This window comes from Mauremys reevesii, unplaced genomic scaffold (assembly GCF_016161935.1).
Source record: "Mauremys reevesii isolate NIE-2019 unplaced genomic scaffold, ASM1616193v1 Contig123, whole genome shotgun sequence".
Lineage (NCBI taxonomy): Eukaryota > Metazoa > Chordata > Testudines > Geoemydidae > Mauremys > Mauremys reevesii.
Window position 1 is genome coordinate 8,981 of NW_024100742.1, and position 6,908 is coordinate 15,888.

Sequence of the window (6,908 nt, forward strand, 5' to 3'; positions counted from 1 at the left end):
AACATGGGAGGGCATCAGATGAGGCCCAGTCCTTGCAGCACCTCAGGCACCTGGTGCAACTGCCGGATGCTGCGGAGCTGACCCATCACCTTGGCGGTGACGTCCTCCAGCTGCAGGGGAAGGAGAACATGTCAGAGACTGAGACACTGCCCAGGAATCAGGGAGGATTAAGGGCACCTGGAACCAGCACCATTTCCACCCAGCAGCTGCTGATGTCTGAGTGGTGGATTCACCCTCTTGATCCCAGGATGGAGGCTTCTTGTCCTCTCTGGTGACCTCCAGTGCCAACCCCCCTCCTTGTAGGGTTAGCTCCTGCCGCCTCCCCCTCAGTGCCCCTGACAGCTGTTCCACCTCCAACCCACCTGGGGACACCGCTCAAGTTCGTAGAACCCTCTCCTCCACCCCTACCCCCATCCCCACCCAGGTAGGGCAGGAGGGATTCTGACAGCAGTGAAGTGGCCTGCGGGGAGGTTGAGACCTTTCCCCAAGTCACCCCAGTGACAAATGCTGAAGCCAGAGGATGGCAGCCCTGGTGAACGGGGCAGGTCAGCAGCCCCTGCTGACTGAATCCTCCCAGTCTCTCTAGAGTGGGTCCAGCCCTGCCAGCAGCAGGACAAGCTTCCCCCACCCATGTGCCCCAGAACTGCCTGGCCAGTCGCCATCACCCATCAGTCCTTGGCCACCCAGGCTGCCAGTGATGGGAGCAACTCTGGGTAGTGGCTGGGATGACATGGACACTAGGCCATGGGGAAATGGGTGCAGCTCTGTGGGGCAGGAAAGGTTCACACAGGGCACTTAGGGGACTCTCCTGCCCTTCCCAGGAGTGAGAGCAGAGCATCATGTCCTAAGAACACAAGTCCATGAAGTCCACAAGTCCTCACGAGGCTCCTTGCTCCCAGGCCAGCAAATGGTGATAGGATGGGAATGAGGCCTGGGCCCCGCCCCAATCTCCTGAGTCGAATGCAGCTGCTTACCGTGTCCCCCAGCAGTTGCTCGGCTTCCCCCAGGATGGCGTATGTGAGGAGAAGCCCAGCCTGGCTAATGCACAGCAGGGGGTTGTAGATCGCTGGCACGGCTGTCTTGAGGAAGCAGTTCCTCTGCCCCGCAGAGAAGAATTTTCCAAAGACCTAAAACCAACAGGACAGGAGGCTGTAGCAGATTGCCCAGAGCCAGCCTCCAAGCCCTGGAGATAGAATGGCCTCAGCGTCTGGTGCCCCAAAGGGAGGGTAAGAGAGCTGCTGTAGCCAAGGCCGTTCATTCCCCAGGAGGCTTTCAGAGTCCCATGACTCAGGGAAGCCCCTTTATTAAAAGGTGGCAGATGCTTAGGGAGCAAAGCCTCCAGTGCCTCTTTCTGGAGGGCAATTGATCGCAGGGGCCATGATGGGCTGGAAATAGATCTCTAATGTGGGTGAGCAGGGCCCACTCTGCTGTGCAGCACACCGAGATGATAGGGGACCCTGTATTGTTTCCAGCAGAGAGATCTCCTGCACCTCAGTGGCTAGAGGAGTGTGGTGGGGGAGGAGGGGTTGGAGCTGACAGACCAAAGGTCTATTCCCCCGAAATTAGTGATTTCTCTAGTAGCTGGGTATGGCATCGGCAACTCCTTGGTTTCTGCCAAAGGGAATCCAATCTGCAACCTGACCAGGATAAGGAGACTCATTCCCAGTCCCCATCACAGACACTCCTAGGAAACTTTTCTTCTGCTGCAGCAATTCAGCTTGTGGGAGGCAGGACAAGCTCACACAGTTTCTCTCACGTGGCGTCTATAGAGCAGCATTCTGTAGATGCACTTGGAGATCCAGGAGCCATTCCAAGGCCTCCTCTGTGATGTTGTGGAAATCACCCATTTCACCTTTGACTCCAATCTGGGGGCACTGGGTTATGGTGTGTTCCAAGGTTTGGATGTTCTCACCACAGCTGTGAGACAGGGGGCCAGGAGGTCTTTGATTTTCTACTTGTGCAGCAAGTTTCTCTAGGAAGGAGCGTGTGCCTCTTCTCTGAGAACCATCTCCGGAAACTCATGGTGTGTGTGTGTTGGGGGGGGGGCGGGGGAAGGGAGGGGTTCAGACTCTCACTCCCCAAGACAACCAGGGGCCCTGTGGTTAGTGTTCAACAGAACCAGGCAGAGCTCTGGCTTGACATCCCAGCTCCTTCCTCTGTCCCTCAAGAAAGCAGGACCTGACACTGCATTGCACTGACCTCCCCATCCAAGGACGCCCCACTGGGGACCCAGTTAGGAGGACAGAATAGAAAATGGATCTGCCAATCTCTCCTTACCAGCCCCCAAAGAGTTAAGGTAAAATTGGTTCCCGCCCCTCCTTATGGGACTCACCTCCAAGATGAAGTGGAGCCTGTCTGTGTCTGGGGACTCTGCCAGCAGGTTCCCCAGCATGGCATCCAGGAGCTCTGGTGTGACTGTGTGCAGAGCCTGCAAAGCATGGGTCAGAGTTAGGGAAACTGGGCCAACACCTGCCACAGGATGGGAAGAGGGGTCTCTGGGAAGCACTGGTGAGACTCCCAAACACATCTCCTGGCCTCTCTCATTCACGTCCCACTGAAGACAATTAGCAAGGATTGATGACACCTGGATCTTTGATCCGTGAGCTTAGCAGGTCTCTGCAGAGGACCTTGTAGGCGGAAGAGTAGGAAACAGCCAAGTTGCTATGGATGGAAGCTGAGCTGCTGGGCAAAACACGGCATATGGAAAAGAAAGAAAGAAAGAAAGAAAGAAAGAAAGAAAGAAAGAAAGAAGGGGGTAATCCTCTGGAGGGAAGGATCCAACCCTACAGCTTGTGCCATCTCTGCCTACCCCACCCCTAAATCTGGAGCTCCAGCAAATCAAGGGAGCAGGGACAAGGACCACTCTGGAAGAGGCGGAGGATGTACCTGGATGTCTCCGTGCCCAGGGTGAAGACCGAGCCAAGGGCAGCTTGCAAGAGGCGGGACTCTAGCTCAGGCTCAAGGGCTGGTTTCATGGTGCTGGCAAGAGAGAGGAGCTGGTATTAGACTGTGCAGTGCGGGGGTGGGACTGTCGCCAACACGGACACGAAACCACAGGGCTACAGGCACAGGCTGGCGAGAATGGAAACTGAGGCACTGAGCTAGGGAATGACAAGGCCGAGGCGTCACAGACAGACAGTGGCATGGCAGGAATAGCGCCTGGTCCCTGGAGCCTGCTGCCCCTCCTGTATCTGAGCCCGGGAGTGAGCCCCTCCCCAAGGCCCCTGCAATGTTAGTGGAGTGAAAAGAAGAGCCCAGCCAGGAGAGAGTGACCCTTCCCGCCCCCCCAGCTCTGCCAGAGGAGCCACTCCTGGGAGATGAGCGACCTGGGAGTGGGAGGGGCAGTGACTCCCAGCCTGGGGCCTGAGCAGCACTGGGGTGAGGGGAGCCAGCGGGGGGCAGGTGGGGGGAGGGGAAGAGGGGGCTGTCTCGGTACGTGAGGTTGCCCACAGCAGCCAGGCAGCTGGCGAGGATCTCGCTGGGTGCAGAGTCTTTAGGAAGCTCCTCAATGAGCTCCTGTGAGATGCGAAGGAGACAAAGGAGCATGAGGGATTTGGGCCCTGCTGACACCTCCCAGTGAGGAGATGACACAGTCAGTGCCCCACATGGCCAGCAGGATCCCCCACTACCTCCCGCTCCTCCCATTTCTTCCTGCCCAGCAAACTGGTCCCCTTCCAGGATTCCTGCCCAGCTCAGTCCCAATCCCCTTCTTCCCTCCTCCCTGTCAAACCTGCCCCCATTCAGCACCATCCCCACGACCGAGCTGGGACCATGTGATTCCTTGTCCCCCAGTCACAGCTGCCCTCCAGCCCCACAATTCCCCCACTGCCCAATCTCACAATTCTCCCTTCTCTTCTCCCCGCATTCAGCCCCAGCAATCCCTGCCCTCTGCTGCCCCCGCCCACACCCCCCAGCCCCCACCCATTAGCCCGTGCATACCCGGCCAATCCCACGTCTCTCTCCCCGCTCCAGCTGCCGGATCTCACTCACCACAATCCTCTCCACCACAGCCGCCTTGCAGCAGCGCGGCTCCAGCGTGTCCTGCCCTCTGTCCTGTGCAGCAAGACGCGCGGGGTAGATGGCCCGCAGGAACCTGAGCTGCTGCCCCTCATCCTGTACCCACCGGGAGTGGGGGATAGCGAGAGAGAACCTGTTAGCTAGGGACCTTCCTCCCCACCCACACCAGCTCCAGGGCTCAGGCCTCAGTGGGGGATTGTGGGGAGCCGCCTAGTGTCCAAATCCCCCACGACTCCTACACAAGCAGGACTGGGAACTGGGACAGTGCCTGTGGGGGGAGGAGACCTCAGCTGTTGTGGGACAAACACCCCCATCTTGGGGGTCCCACATCAGGGATGTACAAGGGCCCCATTAGGGGGGTGGATCATCAAGGACAAGACCCTCGGCAGGGGGTGGGGATGCTGGGAAGGGACAGGACAATCTTGGTTCCAGCCCAGGTGGGGAACATTTGTACCTTGTCTCTGCCCTGGAGCTGCTCTCCGATGACCTTGAGAGCAGCTTCCTCTGTGGTCATCTCCAGCCATTCCTCCGCCGCTGACTCCGTGGGGGTCCCTGCACCCGGGAGAGAAGGGAACAGGGGGATGTCTGCTGCCCCTTGGGGGAAGGACAGGGGTGTGGTGGGGAGCGCAGGATTAAGGACCCCCCTTCCCACCTCAGGCACCCAGGGCAGATCGGGCCCCACACCTCCCTCTCAGGGCTGCCTTCAGCCCCCAACAGCTTCAGAAGCCCATAGCAGAGCCCCCCCCCTCCACTGTCCAGGACTCCACGGGAGGTGCCGACTCCCCCAGCCCCAGAGCATCAAGGGACAAAGTGGCAGCAGCTCTTGATGCCCCCACCCCCAGCTCCCCTTGCTGCAGGGGCAGCTGTGTGACTGCTGCTGGTGTCAGTGGGGTTCACGTGGCTCAGGCCAGACACCTGGGCTGGGGACACACACACCCCCGCCATATCCCTGGGAGAGCGTCTGGGCCCAGGGTGTTCACATCCCCGTCCTCACCCCTCCCTCAGCCCAGCCTGGCTCCTCACCTGGAACAAAGCAGCAGCATCCAGAGGCGTCGCTGCTGCTGGAGCCCTCAGGCACTGCTGCTATCCCGTGCTGAGCTGATGGTGCTGGTGCTGGGATCTTCTAGCTCCTGGTCTGAGGGGGCTGAAAGATCCTCAGAGCCCGGGCAGGGCGATGCCCCCTGCTGGGAATGGGGGCTGGGCTCCTGGGGCCGCTGCTGCCCACATAACAGGCTCCAGAGCCTCCCTGCCTGGCGCCCCTCCTGGGCTGAGTCCTGTCCGCAAAACCTCATCCTGAGCCAGCTCCACCTGGGCTTGGTCGGGGCCTCTCCCAGCTCGGCGCCTGTGCCAGGAGCTGGCTTTGTTCTCCAGAAGGCTGGGAACTTCCGCCTTCTGGCCTGGATGGGAGCTGCTTCCCCTCCAGCGGGGACGGAGAGGTGGCTCTGCCCCTTGGGAAGATGGCCGCTCCTTCCCGAAGGCTCTGGGGCCACCTGCAGAGCCTTCCTCCTGAACCTCCGCAGGAGCTTGGCTATCCTGGAATCGAGCGGGGAGCAGGTGTGAGTCTGGGGTCACTCCTGGGCCTTTTCGGTCCCTCCTCAGCCCTGCTCCAACCAGAGCAGCCCCTTCTCCCCCCATAGGAGTGCAGGGAGTGCAAGCTACACACACTGGCAGGAGTTCATTGCATGATCTGCTCCCCCTCAACGTTCCCCCTCGTCATCCCTGCTGCTGCTGCCAGATCCAGGAAGTCTCATCCTTTTAGAGCAATGGGGTCAGTCCCAAAGACCATCGGTTATTCTGGACAAGCAGCCCCCTCCTGTCATCCCAGGCCACAGTCCCCCACCAAGGCTAGAGAAGGAACAGAACCCAGGAGTCCGGACCTCTCCTGGGAAACCATTCCCCACGTCAAAGTCACAAAGACCCTAGGCACAGGAAGCCCAGCGCCCTCCTCATTCCCCATTGATTTCCATTCTCAGCAGCTCACAGGGTCTGGGCCAGCTCAGAGACTCCCAGCCTGGGGAACAGTGTCCCACAAGGGAAGGGCTGGGAGCCCCTTTCCAAACACACTGGAGACGGCTCTGGAGAAGCCCCTGCCCAGTCTGAGAGTGAGGAGCTCTTGGGGGCTGTTTGCAAATGAAATCCCCCTTTGGAGATGTTCTCTCCCCCTCTTTCTGCCTCTCTCCAGACAGACAGGGGAAGCCACCGAGGAACCCTAATGCCACTCACTTGCTCTGGGTGCTGGTACGACGGATGGCGGATGGTCAGGGTCAGCAGACGTCCCTCGCCCTCCTCCTCACTCTCCAAGCCCAAGGCAGGCTGGAGAGGGTGGGGACTTGAGGAGTTCCCTGCCCAGCCAGCAGGCAGGGTGATGGCTCGAGGGCGATTGACTGGCTGTGAAAACAAGAGTCTGTCTTATTGCCAGGGGCCGGAGAAAGTCAGCCAGCAGCAGCAGGGTGCAGAACACTGCCCTAGTGCGGGGGTGACAGCGGCTCCAGGATCCTGACATCCCAGCACTTTACACACCTTCCTGGAGCCTCCCAACCCCCCTGGGCTGTAGCCGTGGGACCCCGACCCTTCTGATGGCAAACAGGCCTCAGCTACTGGCTCAGGGTCACACCGAGTGTCAGAGCCATGGATGGACCCCTTCACTAACCACTGCTGCACACTCCCTCCCACAGCTGGCAATCGCAACCAGGCCCTAGTGTCCGCTCCCCCTGCCTTTGAGAGGGAGTGTCACTCCTGGCTCCATTGCTGCCTATTGATCTGTGGGACTGGGCTCTCTGGGCCTCACATCCCCGAATGGGCTTTAAAAAGGACAATGGTTAAAGTTTGGCTCCAACTCTTTCTTGTTTCTCTACACTTGCCATTTTAGCAAAGTTTAGAATTCTTGACGT

At 59.5% G+C, this 6,908-nt stretch overlaps 1 long non-coding RNA gene across 1 annotated transcript; it reads right to left on the reverse strand.

Annotated features, from left to right (window-relative positions):
- Window positions 1–2,917: 2,917 nt before the first annotated feature.
- LOC120392917 lies at window positions 2,918–4,034 on the reverse strand. Its single transcript, XR_005591824.1, has 3 exons — window positions 3,991–4,034; window positions 3,437–3,516; window positions 2,918–2,979 (listed from the first exon to the last, which is right to left on the reverse strand). It is a non-coding gene; the product is annotated as an uncharacterized LOC120392917 (long non-coding RNA).
- Window positions 4,035–6,908: the final 2,874 nt, after the last annotated feature.